Below are 18,884 nucleotides of genomic sequence, written 5' to 3'. Positions count from 1 at the left end.
AAGAAAACTGATTAGAAATACTTGCATTGCATGGGAATGCAAGCTGGTGCAGCCACTCTGGAAAACAGTATGGAGGTTCCTCAAAAAGCTAAAAATAGAACTACCCTACGACCCAGCAACTGCACTACTAGGCATTTATCCACGGGATACAGGTGTGCTGTTCCGAAGGGACACATGCACCCCTATGTTTATAGCAGCACTATCGACAATAGCCAAAGTATGGAAAGAGCCCAAATGTCCATTGATGGATAAATGGATAAAGGAGATGTGGTATGCTGAGTAATGGAGTATTATTCAGCAATCAGAATGAAATCTTGCCCTTTGCAACTATGTGGATGGAACTGGAGGGTATTATGCTAAGCGAAATTAGTCAGAGAAAGACAAACATCATATGACTTCACTCATATGAGGACTTTAAGATACAAAACAGATGAACATAAGGGAAGGGAAACAAAAATCATATAAAAACAGGGAGGGGGACAAAACAGAAGAGACTCATAAATATGGAGAACAGACTGAGGGTTACTGGAGGGGTTGTGGGAGGGGGGATGGGCTAAATGGGCAAGGGGCACTAAGGAATCTACTCCTAAAATCATTGTTGCACCATATGCTAACTAATTTGGATGTAAATTTAAGAAAATAAAAAAATAAAAGAAAATAAAAAAAAGAAACACTTGCATTGCATATTTTGAGGATATGAAATCACCATAGTTTTGTGTCTTTGGTGCTCCAAGATTAATACCAGAGGAAGTCACCAAATATCCCTTGGAACCATGACCAGGGACAGAACCCAGGGGTCTCAACTGAACTGTTTTACTGATGCAATGTGGCATCCTGAGTTCTCACGATTCTGGGGCCTCACTTCTTTGCTTTTTCCGACAGCCCCTATCAGGAGAGCCTTTTCTAGATGAAGAGCATCTTGGCGACTGAACCCCGGGGGAAAAGCTATGAGACGGATGCCTCCCTCCTCCCCCGCAAATTCTCTGCAGCCTTGGGGAAGAAAGACCCAGTTACAACAGATAGTGAGGAGGCCTTTTACCAAAGTTTGGTTTATGTAAGTTCAGTAACAGTCAGACTATAAATCCTGACATTCTGGCCAGGACCCTGTCATCTTGTAATAATCTCTTCCATCAGATTTTAAAGAACACCCCATGTGCTTCTTGCATAGATAAGATAAGCCCCAGAAGTCGAAAGTTCCTCCTGTCATGTTATCTTGCTCCGGGAGCTAGAACTGGTCATTTTGGCTTTAGTAAAAATTTTCACTTTTCTCAACCCAGTTACCATCACTGAGCTCTGTTAAAGTACATGACACATGCTTCCTCCTCATTAGGGATTTTGGACAAGTGTCAGCATTTAAGGTCGTGAGAACTGAATTTTTGTTCCCTCTTACGAGTGTGGTGTTAAGATCACTTAGCTGTGAACTGGGATCGCTTTCGCAGCCTTCTCGTGGAGCCAGAACGCGAGCTTGGTCACAAAGAGACGCACAAGGCAGGTTCTCAACAGGAAGACCGGGGTGAGGAATAAGAAGCCTGCTTCTCCAGGCCCTTTGCTCTACTCACTTGACAGTGAGCATGTCGATCGGGCTTTCAACAGAGATTTCTTCATCTGAGGTTGTTTTCTTTTGTGTTTTTTTCTGTTTTCAACATAAAATTCTCAATTGATAATACATAGCTTCATTTTCTAGTCAGCGCAATAGAGTAAGAAGGCCAATAACTAGACGCAACTGTTCCACGTATTGGAAAACAAAATGTGAAGGCTTCTGAATCTGAAAGACTCTGGCTGCCCATAGGAGAGTGCTTTCCACCAGGGGTCTCAAAATGTGATCTTGGGACCAAGAACCTCGGCATCGGCTAAGAACTTGGTCAACATGCAAAATCTCTGGTGCCATCACAGACCTACCGACTCAGAAACCCTGGGGTGCGGCCCATCAGTAAGGGTTTCACAAGCCTTCCAGTTGATTCGGGGGCACACTGAGGTTCGAGAACCACCACTCGTTTGAATCATGCGGAAGGATCAGTTGGACCGAACCTTTGCCCTTTTCTCCTGCTTGGAGAAGGCAGCTTGGCCTAGGTGATGCTATTGAGACAGACAAGTTACTACATCCTTCTGGGGGCTGACCCAGCAGCACCGATTAAATCCGAGAGCTGCATCCTTATTTGCCTTTCCTGGAAATAATTTTCTTCATTTCTGGATGCTTCGTCTCTCCGTAAGAGTCACCAGAAATAAAACCGGCCCTTTCCCTTCGATGAGCCCCACTGTCGCACACCTCCTCTGGCACCTCTGCTTTATTTATTTATTTATTTTTTTAACATTTTATTTATTTTTGAGAGAGAGAGAGAGAAAGAGACAGAGCATGAGTGGGGGAGGGGCAGAGAGAGAGAGAGACGGAGAAGAATCCGAAGCGGGGTCCAGGCTCGGAGCTGCCAGCACAGAGCCCGAACCCACGAACCGTGAGATCGTGACCTGAGCTGAGGTTGTCCGCTTAACCAACTGAGCCACTCAGGCGCCCCATGGCACTCCTGCTTTTTAGCCCATGACCTCAGGATGCTGCCTGCGAATGGACTTCAGGCCTTGGTTGTGAGGGTTTTTTCCATTCTCTTTCTGGAAAGACATCTGGACCCTGAAAATGTCTCTGACCAACCACAGATGTTCATGTTCAGGAGAACATACGTAGTAACAGTTTTCAATAGTTTATATCTCACCCTGGAAAACTCATTTTGACTGTTAACTTATAGTTCTTCTGATATTGTCTTAATAACCGTAGGTCCTGCTTCTCGGTGCTCACATGAACATCTGCTATGCCTCCTATCATTGAACCTCACGACCGTCCCCTCAGGTACAGGTAATACCACTATCCCCAACCTACAGAGGAAGAAACTGAGGTCTCGAGATGGGCGAACAATGTGCCCCAGATCGCCTAGCCCAACAGCCACAACATCCCGCAACCTTTTTGACTAAGGTCACTGCCGATCAATTGCAATACGGTGCCCTTCATTGGCTTCCCAGAGCATCCAACTTCTAGGAGAAGCGTCAGGGAGCAGTGAATTGACCCAAAATAGGTGAAAAGGGAGATACAACAAGAAAACAAACAAAAACTCTACACAGAAATTTAGGGACCTGGGCTCGAGTTCTGGTTCACCCCTAACCAACCAGCCCGACCACCCCTAACCAGCAAGGGCCCACCCTTGTTTGGCAAGACACTGCTCCTCCCTGGTCTGTTTCCCAGGCTGTTCACTGTGTCAGTCACACCTACTTTGCAGCGTTGCAGTGAGGATCGTAAGTGAAACTGCCCGGCAGCCCCCTGCCCCCCCAACCCCCCCCCCCCCGCCCCTGTAGCATTTCCACTCCAGGGGGGATGACAAGTTGGTAATGCATCAGGAGCATCAGCAAGGAGCAGCCTCAGCCTCTGAACTATAGGGCCTTCACTCTTGCTGCAGAGGGAAGTTACATTTCTCTGTTTTCTTCTGAGGGTGGCATCCAGGTCAATAAGGGCACGGGAGGAGGGGTTGGGAACCACCCAGCCTACTGGCCTCAGCGCTTCTGGCTGCCTAGCCTCTGTGCCTCCCCAAGTGCCTTGCTTCAGGCCCTCTCTGTTTATTTATATTTGTCCTACAAAGTAGCTGGCAAGCAACAGGCTCCTTACGCACATTTTGGTACTGGTGGATGGAGCCAGACGGGGTCTCTCTTGGAATGCTCTGGAAGTGCACAGGCCAGGCCTGCCTCGGAACAGGATTCTCCTGGCGGGTCAGACCTCCCGGATTAGGTGGTGGTGAGAGGTGTATGGTCGAAACCATAGGTCACCAGTGCCCCTCACGAAACTGTTCACATGGGGGCTCTGCCTAGGACATAGGGCCGCACGAATGCGAATGCGGACTGAGTAGGGGCCAGGTTGGGAGAGGTGTGGGCCCCCACTCAGCCCCGCCCTGCCTCTCCCCATGAAGGAGGGAGCACGGGGTGGTGGGGAAGCCTGGAACCGACGTCCACACTTGGTGGACAAGCAACAAGTGCCGGCGTCTACAGCCCTACGGGGTCTGGAGCCGGCTGACGGGAGGGGAGAGTGAACGTGAAACAGGGAGCTCTGCTGCCTCAGTGACCATGAGGCTTTGCTGGGGGCAAAAGAGAATCTTGGCTCAACATTATCCCGACCCCCCCCCCCCATCCCAGGGTCCTGTCATTCTCCTTTAACATATAAAAATTCCTTTGGTACCTCAACTCCCCCGAGAGCAGGGAGACGAGGCCCACACACGACCACCTTCCTCTCAGGGCCGGGTGGTCCTGCCTCTGCCTGCCTCCCTCCACGCCAGGCTCCTGATTCACAAGATGGGCAGCCAGTGTTCCTTTTTCGAGTGTAGCCCGGGTGCATGTACGAGACAGAAACAGGCAGAGGAACCAGCGTTCGTGTGTTCTGGAGGCTGGGAGGCTGGAGGGGGGCTTCTCATCTGTCTGCAGCCCCTCTCTTGTCGGGGGTAGCCAAGGGACGCTTGCTCCCCAGGTTCCCTCCCCCCTCCCCCTGGCTAATTACATGCCTCTTGGTGAAAGGAAATAGTTTCTCAGCGGAGCTGGGAAACCCCAGGCCCTGGTGCCCCCTCCTCATCTTCCTGGTCGTGGTGGGTGATGGAGTGTGGAGCAAGCTGAGGGCAAAGGACAGGCTAACCGCACCCCCCACCCCCCCCACCCAGGTGGAATATGTGTGCTATTCCCCCAGCCACTCCTGGCTACCCAAGAACAAAGGAGAGGGGTTTAAGTGCTTGCCACGGTGAAGTGGGAAACTAAGGCAAATGAAAAATTAAATTCCCTTACTGCCTACAGCCCACTGACGAGTCCTTGACACAGGCAGACTGACCTCTCTCTGGGAGCTCAGCTGATGAGGACGCTTTGCTAGGGGCAAAAGAGAATCTTGGCTCAACATTATCCTGACTCCTGCACCCCGGGGTCCTGTAAGTCTACTTTAACATATAAAAATTCCTTTGGAAACTTCCTTTACTTCAACTCCCCCAAGATAAGTGCTGGCAATCATCCTCCAAGCTTATGGCCCCCTGACAGACACCTGAAGGGTCTCATGACTGAGGTCTTCTAACCGGTAATACATGGCATTTTTCTAACAGCAGCTGGCCCCTCAAGGTCCCGGAAACCTTGCTTCCAAAATTCCTTAGAGACTTACACTGTGTCTGACCCCCTCCCCACCGGAGGGTATACAATCAGCTCTTCCTGCCCACGGGTCCTGCCCCCCTGCTTTAAGAAAATCACTTTTTTGCACCAAATGCGTCTTCAAGAATTCTTTCTTGGCCCTCAGCTCCCCAAAACTTCATCAGTGGGTGTCACAGGAGGAACGAGAAGGAAGCAGCTGTTCCTCCCCACCCCCTCCCCGCGCCTTCCCTGCCCTCCCCAGCGGTCCCAGCCGGATGCACACGGGAGCCTCTGTCCCAACCCTGCTGCTGGGCACGGCTGTGACTCCGATGCTCTCAGGAAACCCAAGCAGAGGATGAGATTAGGGGCTGGCTAGGTGTCGGAGAGTCCCCGAGGAAGAGGGGTTGTTTAACTTAACTGCTGCTGCTGGGGAGTGACACGGAGTGTGGCTGGCCCACCCCTGCTGTGTACAGCTGCTGGGCCGGCGGCTGCTTCCAGCTGGGCTGCTGGGCAGGGGCAAGGGTGGAGTGGGGGGGGCGGGTTCCTGGCTGAGGTCCCGGATCTTCCTCCCCCCCTCGGCCTCCCTGGATTGGCACGGTCCCTGGGGTTGTGGAGCTCTGTGCCACGTGGGACCATAGGTGAGGGGGGCGTGGAGGGAGCGGCTCAGGGAGCAGGAAACAGCTGGGCTGCTGATTCCCTAGAAAGGTTACTCATGAAGCCTGTTCCAGGATGTGAGGGTTACGGGCAGCTTTCCTCCTCTTCCCACCCCCTGAGAGAGGGAGGAGAGAGGGGGCGTCCTGCCAAGGCTCAGACTAGGCGGTCTGTCCCTTCAATACCTGCAGTGAGGTACGAGCTGGTCCCCTGCGAGGGAGCCTGGGGGCAGGAAACTAGAGAGACTCTCTGGGCCTCTTCTCTGTTGCCTTCCTCTCACCCGTGACCTCATGGTTCCAGGCGCCTTCCCGAGGTGCCCTTAACAAAATGCAAAGTCGAGGGGTTAGGGTTGGGAGAACTCGGGAAGAGGGGTGAAGATTGACCGGAATTGATGGCCCTTCACTAACCACCCAGCAATTTCATCCCCGAGAAAAATCAGACCACTTACTGAGTCTCAACAGCCCGGCAGCGCTGCTCGGAGGTGGAGAAAACGGACGGGGGACGCGGCAGAGACTGTAGGGCCCTTGAGGGCAGAGTGTCACTCAGATCTTTTTTTTTTTTTTTAATTGAGATCATTGTAAATTCACATGCAAGTAAAGGAAATAATACAAAAAGATTACTTATACACTTTGCTAAGTGGTAGCTTTTAGCAAAGCTTAGTATAATATTACAACCGGGATACTGACGCTGATACCCGTGGGCACGCATGCGTGTTGAGTTTTATAGATTTTGTTGCCTATGTACACTTGAGCCTTCGCAATCCAGATTCTGAGCAACCACCCTGCTCCCCGGAACAGGATCCCTCACGTGGCCCTTTTGCAACCTCACCCCCCAGTGCCCATCCCTAATCCTTGGCAACCACTGTTCTGTGCTCCACTTCTTTTCTTCTTTTTTAATGTTTATTAAAAAATTTTTTTAACGTTTATTTTTGAGAGAGAGAGAGAGAGGGAGTGAGCGTGAGCGGGGGAGGGGCAGAGAGAGAAGGAGACACAGAATCCGAAGCAGGCTCCAGGCGCCGAGCTGCCGCATGGAGCCTGACGTGGGGCTCCAACTCACGAACCGCGAGATCATGACCTGAGCCAAAGTCAAACACTTAACCTACTGAGCCATCCAGGTGCCCCTAAAATTATTATTTTGTGGGGTTTTTTTGTTTGTTTGTTTGTTTTTTAAAGGAAGCTCATAGAGGCACAAGAGTAACAGAATTTCAGCAAAGCTGGGAAGTTTGGACTCAGCAGTGGACTGGATTCCATGGCTGTGGCATCTCGCTCGGCTGTGGCGCTGGCATTGCCTGAAATCACGGTAGGGTCTGGCAAATGCGGTTCCGTCCCACGGGGTCGCCAGTCCCTCTGCCACTTGGCTGGATATGCCGCGCTGTTTTTTCTACTTATACGGTGTGCTTCTCCTTGCTGTGTTAGGGGCCTGAGATGGACAGTGGTTGTCCCTCACTGGAGCAGCTGTAGGTGGTGTGGGTAAGGTCCCTTCCCCGCCAAGTGCATGCGGACCATCCACCAATCGTCTCCTCCCTTCAAATTCCAAACCCCCAGCAGCCCAAGTCCCTGATGCCTCCAAAGCCTCCCAGAGACTGCCTGCCCCAGCACAGCCCTCCTCCCAGCGGACCCTTTGATCTGACAAAGATGCTTAACCTTTTGATCCCATCACGGGACTGTCCCCAGCCCTTGGCCACTGGAAAGGGAGAAACGGAACCCTCCTTACTTGTTCCCATTCCTGTTTCTTTTGAACAAGGATGAGCTCCCTTTGGGATTCTCCTCTGGAAGAGAAGGAGATCGCAGACGCTCGACACTCGGTTCCTTGTTCTCATCTACTCATCCTGCCTCTGGTGCCTCCTAGGTGCAGGCTGGAGCCAGTGATGTGGCTGGGAAGAGACCCCGGCCTTTGAAGCCAGCCTCTGGGGTGGCAGAGGACAATAGGACACTGTTTTCCCAAATGCCTCATTCTCTCTGCCAGTTCTCTCTCCCATCTCCCTTTGGGTCTTGGAGGCCCGGCCTCCTCAAGTGTGGGTAGGACAGGGAAGGCGGAGACAGAGTTCTCCTTGGGGGTATCCCCCACCCCGTTCAGGGCCCTCCATGCCCAGACATCCCGTTTCATTTCAAACTTCTTTTTTCCCCCTGGATTGATTGATTCTTCTCCTTGGCAAACACACACCTCCAGAGTGATCTCAGAAACATAAATTAGATCATGTCCCCCCTCTGCTTGACTCCTTCTGGTGTCTTCCTGTTGCACAAGAACGAATTTCATGCCATCTGGTTTCTGCTCACTTACCCCACCCCATGTCTGCCTCCTTGTCTTGCTCTGGCTTTCTTCCTATTCCTGGCACTTCCCTGCCTTACAGGCAGGTCCTGCCTCAGGGCCTTTGCACTTGCTGTTGCCTTTTCCTAGCGCTTTCCTGTCAGATCTTCCTGGGGTGGGCTCCTCCTTAATTTTCAGGATCTAGCCAAATGGCACCGCCTCGGAGGGTCCTTTCTCTCTTGACCCCTCCTCCCCAGCCCCTCCCCACAGGCCCTGTAACTCATCATTCTGTTTTCCTTCTTTCATAGCCACCTGTAATTATTTAGCTATGAGTCTGTACGGTTTCCCTGCTAGAATGTATATTTTAAGACACAGGGACCTTGGCTGTCCTCTTCACCTGTGTGTCCCCAGCAGCTAGAAGGGGTTTCACCGATATTCTGTTGGATGACTTAATAAATCCCCCCTGGGGCTGCAGTGGGGCTGGGAACGGCCCCTAATCTGGGCAGAACACTGGCCTCAGAGACCCGGCAACTAAGCGTTGGTTTACCCGTCCGCTCTGGCATACGTTAACTGCACAACCCCACAGAAGTCACTCTGCCTCTTTGCGTTTAATTTTCCTCGGATGTAAAACAGAAGTGCTACCAGTTGGCTTCCCAGGACCGCCGTGAGGCTGGGAGAATTGTGTGACGGCGCAAAATAGACGTGGAATGAGTACTGGCTTAAAAATAAATCCACACGGTTCATCGGGAGGCAGCAAAACAGCACCTAGGTGCTGGCACATACTGATCCCGTCTCTACAACCTTCGTCAACTTTATCATGCTTTTTATTTAAGGAGGGTGACGCTTGAGGTAACGCCAGTGGAGGAATAAACAGAAAACCACCACTGGGGAGCCAAATCCAGGCCACCGCAGGTTTTTGTACGACCCACGAGTGATGAAAGGTTTTTACATTTTTACGTGGTTGAGGAAAAAAAGAATAAAGGGACCATTCCGTGACACATGAAAATTGTATGAAATTCAAAGTTCAGTGTCCATAAATAAAATTATATTAGACGCCCACTCATTCGTGTGCCGTCTGAGGCTGCTTTTGTGGTGCCAAAGCAGGGTTGAGCAGTGTGGCCCCTAAAATATTTTCTCTTGGGCCCTTTCCAGAAAAAGCGTGTGGAGCCTCGGCTGATTGTAGAAAGTGAAAGGGCTTGTCCAAGAGGCTGCTTGGCAGTGGGGAGGACGGCATGGCCTCTGGGGAACTTCCCGCTTTCGGGGCCCTCTGCCGCATGCTCTGGAAGGCCCTGCTTCACCCCCGGCCAGACAAACGGAGGGGAGCCACGCACCTGCGAAGCCTTTGGGGGAAGGAGCCCCCAGAGCAGTGCCCCACGGGAGCCCCTTGCCCTGTTGCGGCTCAGCTAATCTCCCCTTGCCCTTAGTGTTTTCCTAGAAGGTGGAAGGTGGGGTGGGTGAAGTGGCTTAACCTCAGGCACATCAACTCTCAAAGCCAGAGGCGGGCCACCCAAGGGAGGAGCCCTGGGTACCCTTTTCCTCCACGCCTGCACCGCAGGCACCAGTCTAGGAGGCAGCCAGTGAGAGCCCTGGTAGGTTCTTTTTAGAAAAAAACAAAACAAAACAAAACAAAACAAAACAAAACAAAAAAAACAAAACAACCAGGAGAGCTAGCTGCTTCTAGGAAGTGGCCAGTGTGCTCCTAATGACAGGCCTCTCTCTCTGGGGAGCTTATAATCACCTTGGGAGGCTCCCCCTCCGTGTGGCAGAGACGATGCAGGAACGCTGTGGCCGTGGGGGTGGGGATGTGTGTGCAGGGAAGAGACAGGAATGAAAATGCAAGGGCCTCTGTCCTGAACAAGCCAGGGTGCTGGGGGGGGGGGGGTCGGGAAGCCGAGGCCCAGGGCACAGTGCAGAGGCAGAAGCGTGTTATACCAGGGCCTCGTCCTGCTGGCCCCGCCGTCTGCCAGCTCTGGGAAGTCCGGAGGGCTGGGCTGAGCCCCGGCCACTGGCCTGCACACTCTAAGGAAGGAAAGGCCCATCCTACCAAAGACCTCAGGGAACAGAGACACAACGTGGTCTTGCCCCGCCTTGCTCAGGTCCCAGCAGCCGGCGGCCTCCACCCCCTTACGTCTCCTTCCGTAGAAGGAGACACGGTCAGAAAACTAGCGGTCAGGGCCAGGCTCCAACACTTAGCAGGTGTGTAGACCCAGCAAGTCACTTGCTACCTCTCCAAGTTTACGATACCCTTTTTTTACTAACACCTGTCTCCCAAGGTCATTGTGAGGACCGAGTGCCATGTTGTGCATGAAAACCATAAAGCCCAGGAGGGAATGTTCATGGGGATGAGCTATGATCTTTGGGCCCACCCCTTGCAATGGGCAGAGCGAGCCTCCAAGCCCAAAGTGGCTGAGTGACCTTGAAATAACTAAGGCATAGCATGTCCCAAGCAGAGGCGCAGGCCCGGAGCCTGAGACGTTCTATACAATCTAGGAGATGTGATGGGAGGGAGGCCTGTCCCAGAGCTGCAAGGCCTAGGGAGGCTATCACCGCTCACATCCAGGCAGCCCCTTGCGTGTGGTCTGATCTCAGCATCTCTGATGGGGCCCAGCCTTCCTGCAGCTAGCCCAAGATAGCAGTCTGCTTCCTGCCCAGACTAGAACAACAGCCCCTACCCGCCCCTCTGGTCTCTGGCTTTCCTCCTCTGCTCACCTGCTCTAGGCCAGGAAGGTGGAAGACAGAGAGGTTTTAAATACATGGATTTCACATGGCAATTGCCACTCCCCTCTTTGATTCTTGGAAGGTGTTGCTGAAGTTCTAGAACCCCCCATGGGACCCCCCCGGGGAGCTCAGCACAAAGGGAGTGGGCCTTGGGTTCTGGTCCAGCTCTCTGCCACTCTATAGCCACGTAAGCCTCGATGAGTCACCTCTCCAGTGCTGTGTCCTCATCCTATAAACACAGAACTGATACCTTTCCTGTCTGCTGCTCTGAGTGGTCAGGAGCAAATGGGAGGCATCTGTGCAAGGGTTTTGAAACCACTGACATTTACATGCAAGGGACTGCTGTTTTCATGGAATGGGGAATGGGGACAAAGACACAGACTGGCAGGGCAAGGAGGACAGAACCTGGCAGAGATGGGGGTGGAAGGCAGGAGACGGAGGGGACAGGGGACCAGGGCCGTGATTGTTTACTGCTCTGTGTCAAGCATTAAATTAAAGGCTCCATGGTTCTCACACAACCCTGTGGGATGGGTCCTACAATCCCACTTTGCACGGGGCAGCCTTGGCTCAGCAATTTCAGTCATTTGCCTTAGTTTACCCCCAGTAAGGGCATGGCTGGCCAGCAAGCCCAAGTGTGTCTAACGCCAGAGTCTATGATCTTTGCACCCACCAAGTCTCTGGAGAGCCTATTCTGGGTGTGGGTGTAAGACTAAAAACGGGGGTAGGAGGACAGGAGCGAACTGAAGCGGAGGAGGGGAGAGACAGGAAGTATTTCTCAGAGCAGGGCACAGAGCCTGGTCCACTGAAGATGCCAGTGCTAATGCCAGCCCATACAGTGTTTTTATGCAATGCAGAGAAAGGCCGATGCAGCCACAAGCCTTGCCTAGTTATGCTTGGGGAGTGAATAAATAACATGTACAACTGTATATGGCAGCCCTGGGAGGGGCTCTGAAATTAATTAATCAAAGAAAAAAAAAAAAACCACTAGGGGTGCCTGACTGGCTCAGTCGGTAGAGTATGTGACTCTTGATCTTGGGGTCATGAGTTCAAGCCCTATGTTGGGCATGGAGCCTACTTGAAAAAAAGAAAGGAAAAGAAAAGAAGAGAAGAGAAAAGAAAACCAAACAAAATCTACAAAACAGATTTTGTGTCTCGTTCCTCCTCCCTTTCCTGGCCTTGGAGCCCAGCAGAAAGGCTCCTCCCACCAATTCCTTCTGTGTCTCTGGGGCCCCAGAGTCTGGAGGCTGGTGGCCCTGCCCAGACCAAGACTCAGGCCTGTGCCTCTCTTTCCTGCAGGCCTGGGGATGGATTGTGCAAAAGTGGTACCATACCCCGAGGCGAAAGGTTAGTTCACAATCTACTTATTAATTACTCACTTGCTTATTATCTTGAGCATTGCATCAGGACCGTGAGAATGGCTTTATAGCCACTTAAATTAGTATCAGCTCCCCTCACCCCGCAGACACACACCAGGCCCAGGTACAGTAGTAACTCCTGCCAAAAGTCACTCCAACCCAGATTCCCTACAGCTCCTGGCACATTCAGGTCATCCCTTCCGGAATGGGAAAAGCTGCCCAGCCCAGAGGATTCCCCACGTCGGATTCCCAAGATGGCGTCTGCCACAGGCCATCTCGCCCATCCCTTATTCCTTGGCTGTTCTGCTCTGGACTCAGCTTCATGGGATACTTAGAGAAGGGAGGTTAGTAATATTACACCTTACTTTGGATCGCCTGGGAAGTCCCTCCTCTAGTCTGACTCCCACCCCTCTTGCTGCAGTTCTAGTGTTTTCCCCCTCGTTCGGCCCGCCTTGCCTCTGTGTCAGAGCACTTAATGGTGGGTATGGCAGACTCCTCCTCCTTCTTTTATTTCTGCCTTGCAGTCCAGAGAGTCAGTGCCACAGGAAGAATGGAAGGAGACCTTCCTTGGGGCCTCTTCCCTTGCACCCTCCTGCCCCTTTCTTGACCCCTCTAATTTCCCCACTCTGGAGACTGGGGAGTCACAGCCAGCAACCAAATCCCTTTTGAGCTCTGTGGCCTCCTGGTCTGGGCTCTGTCTGGGCCTGCTGCGGCTTCTGCACTCACACACCACCGAGGTGCAGCACTGATCTAGCGAGAGCTGAGCCCTGGCAGAAGCCGCCAGGCAGGGAACTCAGGGCTCTGACCACACCCAAAAGAGGGACCTCAGACTCTCTCACTTGCCTCCACTGAGGCCACCTTGGGCAAGTAACTTGGCCTCAGTTTCCCCATCTGTAAAAGGAGGTAGGCACCCGCCTAACTCTGGGGTCATGGTGGGGGTGGTCCAGAGCCAATGACCAAGAAAGAATTGTTGAAGACGCATTTGGTGCAAAAAGGTGATTTTATTAAAACTTGGGGACAGGACCCGTGGGCAGGAAGAACTGCCCTGGGGTCACGAGGAGTAGCCAGTTATATACCCTCAGGTTGGGAGGGGGTTAGGAATAGAGTTAAGTCTCTAAGGTATTTTGGAAGCAAGGTTTCTGGGACCTTGAGGGGCCAACTGCTGTTAGAAAAACGCCATGTATTACCGGTTAGAAGACCTCAGTCATGAGACCGTTGAGATGTCTATCAGAGGGCCATAAGCTTGGAGGATGATTGCCAGCATATATCTTGGGGCAGTTGAGATAAAGGAAGGTTTCAAAGGATTTTTTATATGTTAAAGTAGACTTACAGGACTCAGGTTGGCTGGGGGGAGGGCCAGAATAATGTTGAGCCAAGATTCTCTTTTGCCCCTAGCAAAGCGTCCTCATCAGCTGAGCTCCCAGAGGGAGGTCAGTCTGCCTGTGTCAAGGACTCGTCAGTGGGCTGTAGGCAGTAAGGGAATTTAATTTTTCATTTGCCTTAGTTTCCCACTTCACCGTGGCAAGCACTTAACCCCCTCTCCTTTGTTCTTGGGTAGCCAGGAGTGGCTGGGGGAATAGCACACATATTCCACCTGGGTGGGGGGGGGGGTACTCTTAGCCTGTCCTTTGCCCTCAGCTTGCCTGATGCTTCCTCATCACTAGTGAAAATCAAACCTGATGTCTGTGAAAGTGTTTTGTAAGCCGGTAAGTATAGCACAGAAACAAGTAATTATCGTTCGCTGTCACCAGCTTACTGGCCTCAAAGCCCCAGCTCAGGACTTCCCGGCTCTGCCTGGCTTCCCCGGACGTCTCCCACTGAACTCTGTGATCATTTTGACCTCTGGAGTTGGTGTGTAGCCTTGAGGTTTCTGTGCTTGCTGATCTGTTGCTGAATCATATCTTTGCAGCACTTTCTATTTCCCTGAGAAGAATGTAACTTCCACGAGGGCAGAGAGCGTACCTTGCATGTTCTTTTCCGTCTCCGCACAGCGTCCTTAGGATCTGCGTATAAGACTGGATGGACAAACACACATTGAGATTCTCCTCTAAGGGCAATATTTAGACAGCAGCCTGCATCCTTACCAACAAGCTTTCTGCATAAAAATGGAGCCTCCCAGGTTAAGTGGCTTCCTGGCAGGCATCAGGTTACTACATCGTAGCACAGAGCCTGATTTGTAATTGTTATTTAATAAACGTTTGTTGAATGAAAAATGAATGACTGGATGCCTGGTAAGTGGCCTTGGAGAGCCCACACTTCTTTCCACTGGAGCTCACAGCCTCTCCGAGACCGAGACCGGCTGTTGAGAGCTCAGGGCAGGCGTGGAGCTGGGGAGCTGGGGAGCTGGGTCGCCTCGGGCTGTCCCTCCCCATTCTCCAACCCCACCCTGGTGAGTTAGCCCCTCAGGCGGTCTGAGCTCCCAGAGTAGAGTCCCCGGCATTCATAGTGACATAATCACCTCCTTGCTCCAGGCATTTCAGAATCCAGCCCAGTTAACAAGTGTCTTTCCCAGTTAGGCACTTACAGGGAAGTTGTCTGGTTCACTCCTGCGACTCTTCAGGGGAAGGAGATGGCATTACTCTTCTCCGCTCCCATTCTAAGCTCCTTGATGGAACATTCTGCTGATGCCCCTAAAATATGGGAGGCTAAAGGACTCAGAACTGGCCTTTGAGAGAAGAGCGGGATGGGTTTCACTGGCTCTCAGCGCTGGGAAGGACTCTTGTACTCACCCAGGCTCACCCTTTACCTGGTACCTGAAAGCCCCCTGTCATACTTAATCGGCTTACAGCTGATTGGGACCTGCTCCCTTCGCTTCACCCATCTATGATCTGCCTCCTGTGACTCTCTCCTCTGCTCCAGGTTGGCCCTCTGAAGCCATTCCTTTTTGACATGGATTTTGCTGCCGTCTATAGAAAAGCCAACACCTTTGCAAGGAACATTGGGCCACATTTCCCCACCTCTGCTCTCTGCTCAGCTGGATCTTTCTGCTTTGAAGGTAGTTTCCGTCTCTCCCAGTGATTCCCCAAGGGGCCCAGGTGGGCTGGAGGGAGAACTCAGAAGGAAGTTTAAATCCAGAGGAAAGTTCTCTTTGTAAAAGGATTTCTGGTCTGAGGGAAGTTTCCTGAAGTATCTTTGAAGGTGTTTGTTGTTATTTTAAAACCTGCTCTGCATTGGGGGGTGGGGACACTTAAATTGGACTGTCCCCTGCTGTGTAATGAGGAGCTGCACTCGCCAGGAGTTTTTTTTTTTTTTTAAGTTTATTTATTTTGAGAGAGTGAGAGAGAGAGAGAGAGGGAAGGAGCAGAGAGAGAGGGAGACACAATCTTGAGCAGGCATTGCCCCGTCAGTAAGAGCCCCACGCGGGGCTCGATCTCAAGAACCGTGAGATCATGACCTGAGCCTAAACCAAGAGTTGGACACTTAACTGACTGAGCCGCCCAGGTGCCGCTTGTGAGCAGTTTCAAGGCTCTACCTTCTAGCAATGACAGAGGAAGGGGAGCATTGGTGACCTCAGGAACTAGAAGCCACTGCCACCCCCAAGCTTGAGGTTTGAGGTGGGGGGGGGCAAGCGGTTCTTCTTTCACTGGGTTCAATTTCTTCCTTTTCTGTGCCCACGAAGTTTTTGGTCCTGGTGGAAATATGGCCCAGGTGTGTGGGTATAATCCCTCCAGCTCCTTCTTGATTTTCCTCAGACTCTGCTCCGTCTCATTTCTTCACCCCAACTCTTAGTTAAGGAGGCCCTGGGGCTGGTTTTCCTGCTCAGGTTCCTGGTGATTTCTCATCCCTCTTTCTTCCTCCTTCCTTCATCTTATTTTATCCTTCCCCTTTTTAAAAAATGATGTTTATGGATCCTTTCTATTTACAAAACCAATCTATGATCCATACAAGAAACCTGGAGATACAGACGTTTCCCTAGTGCACCCCCCACCCCGGCCCCCTGAGATCAAAATCATCCTTCCCACTTATAGAAAGCCAGTATTCACCTTTCGGTTATTTGTTTGTTTGTTTGTTTTTTTAAGTAAGCTCCACAATCATCCTGGGGCTTGAACTCATGACCTGGAGACCAAGAGTCGCATGCTCTACACTCTGAGCCAGCCAGGCATCCCTGTGTTTTGTTTTGCTTTTTAAATCATTTCTTCTGTATAGACTTACACTTAAGTTTTTTTTGTTTTTGTTTTTGTTTTTTTTAAGTAGGCTCCACACCTAATGTGGGGCTTGGATTCAACTATCCTGAGATCAAGAGTCTCTAATCTATCAACTGACTAAGCTAGCCAGGAGCCCCAATATATACCTAATGTTTTAAACTTTTACTTTGGGACAATTTTGTATTTACAGAAAAACTGCAAAGATAATACAGAGTTCCCATATACCCTTCAGCTAGTTTCCCGTGCTGTCGCCGCAACCACAGTATAATGATCAAAACTGAGAAATTAACACAGGCGAAGTACTATTTACTAAACTGCAGACTTTATTCAGATTCTGCTAAGTCCACTAATGCCCCTTTCTCTCCCAAGATCCAATCCAAGATACCACATTGCATTAGTATATACCTAATTTAAAAAAAAAATGTAAATCCCACTGTGCATACTCTTTCGTAGTCAGCTATTCTCATTGGTAACATATCATCTGTGTTTCCTCTATCAATTAAAATTATTCTAGGTGTGCCTGCGTGGCTCAGTCGGTTAAGCGTCCAACTCTTGGTTTTGGCTCAGGTCATGATCTCATAGTTTGTGGGATCGAGCCCCACATCGGGCTCTGCATTGACAGCAAGGAGCCTGCATGGGATTCTCTCTCTCTCTCTCTCTGTCTGCTGTCTGCCCCTTCCTGGCGCTTGCTCTCTGTCTCTCCCTCTCAAAATAAATAAACATTTAAAATTAAATAAACAAATAAAATGCTCTTATGTTATCACCATTTTTAATGGTGACATAACGTTCTGCTATACGGATTTTGCCAAATTTGCTTAGCCAATGGTTTATTATGCTACATTTAAACTGTTTTTAGTTTTTCACCGTATGAAGAATGATGAGATGAACACCTTGCACATACTCCTGATACACCTCTCTTTGATTATTTTGCCGCAAAAGAAATTCCAGAAGTGGAACTGACGTGTCCAGGGGACCCATCCCTCCCCCTTCCTAGTGTACAGCCAGGATTTGGCCCTGCTGGTGGCCCTTACACTCAAACAGACCGCTCACCCCTCAACCTGAGGCAGGCAGGGGAGGAAGCAAAGAGGCCGCAAAGGCACCACAGCCATTGGATGGCGGACGCGGCAGGAGGAGATGGGAACATCAAGTCCTTCAAGGCTTCTCAGCCTTCTTCCAGGCTAACCAGCCCCAGTTGGGTATCTTATCTCTATAGAAAGAGGATGATGCTTGTTCTGAGCCTAAGGATAATGGGAAGGGGCTGTGGGTGGGGGCTGGAGCAGAAGCTGCTAATGCACTTTTGCCAGCATCTTTGGTTTCTCCAATATCCAGTCAGACTATTAGCAGTTCCCCAAGGATGGCCCTGCTCCTCGCGTCATCCCCCATTTCCTATAAATGGGAAGCGGCTAGGGAGTAGCTGTGTGTGTGCGCGCGCGCGCGCGCGCGTGTGTGTGTGTGTGTGAGACTGTGAGCGCTGTGTGTGTGTGTGTGTGTGTGTGAGACTGTGAGCGCACACGTATGGGGGCAGGGAGGAGGAAGGAAAAGGGACATGGTGGTTTTCCTACAGATTTAACGGGGAACTGAGGCCCAGGGAAGCCGCTGTGCAGAGGGACCCGGCATTGTGAGTCATAGCATGGGTGTTAGGACTTTCTCGAACATTCTGAAGTCACTGTGAGCCTCTGCCTTATTTCTGGAGCCCAGAGACTATGGGTATGTGTGGGTGGGTAGCAGTAATTGGCCTGAGGGATTGCCTCAGTTTCTTTTTTCCGAAACCAGTAGCCATGTGTTGAGTTGCCATAAGGAAGGAATGAGCTAAGACGTGGAAAGCATTTAGGGCAATGCCTGGCACAATCAGTAATAGTTAATGATTATTATCACACCACGAGGCTACACCAGCAGAAAAAGGAGGAGGGAGCATCTTCACAGCAGAGAGCCCTACAGCGCCCTGTGCTGGGTGGGAGGGCCTTCACCTGGCTGGGGGAAGAAGGGTCAATCCAGCCAGATTGCTGGAGGGGGTCCAGGACCTCACACCACGCTGTCTGCTCACTGCCCTGCACCCTCCTTGCACTTCCCCAGGCCACAAGGCAGAAGGCATGTAGGCCCCTGGCAACGAGTCAAGGGGGCAGAGAGGGGGTGCTACTCCTCTGAGGCAGGACAAGTCCCTCCTGCTCCCAGTGTTCTTTCCCCAGGCCTCGAAAATACCGTCGTCCACTCTCTCCTGTTCTGTAATTTTCCAGCTTCCCTGGAATTCCCTCTGACCCCTGCCCGCTTTTCTGGGGCAGAGGGGACACCAGCTCAGGGACCCAGGACTCTACCCTAGTCTCTCTGTCCACCACACACAGGTTTTCCAAAGGCTTGGGAAAGCCACTGGGGCTCTGGAGGGTCACCTGTTGGAGGAGTGAGTGCTGAACAGTTGCCAAGTTGAAGTTGGTTAGTTAGTGACTCGGAAAGTTCTTGACTTTGCTCTGCTCTCTCCTGCACCCTCTTCCCCACGGCCACCAGGGCTCCATAGCTTCTCTCCCCCTTCTCCGTTTCCCTTTCTTCTTGTTCTTGGTCTGTTAGCTCGGGTGCCCTGACAGATGATCTGGCCAACTCCTTACAGAGACCCAGGATACGGAAGGGACTTGCTTCACATCACACCTGG

The sequence above is a fragment of the Herpailurus yagouaroundi genome, unplaced genomic scaffold (assembly GCF_014898765.1).
Source record: "Herpailurus yagouaroundi ecotype Mexico unplaced genomic scaffold, PumYag 308, whole genome shotgun sequence".
Classification (NCBI taxonomy): Eukaryota; Metazoa; Chordata; class Mammalia; order Carnivora; family Felidae; genus Herpailurus; species Herpailurus yagouaroundi.
The sequence above is the reverse complement of the archived record's forward strand: the minus strand, read 5'-3'. Positions refer to the sequence as shown.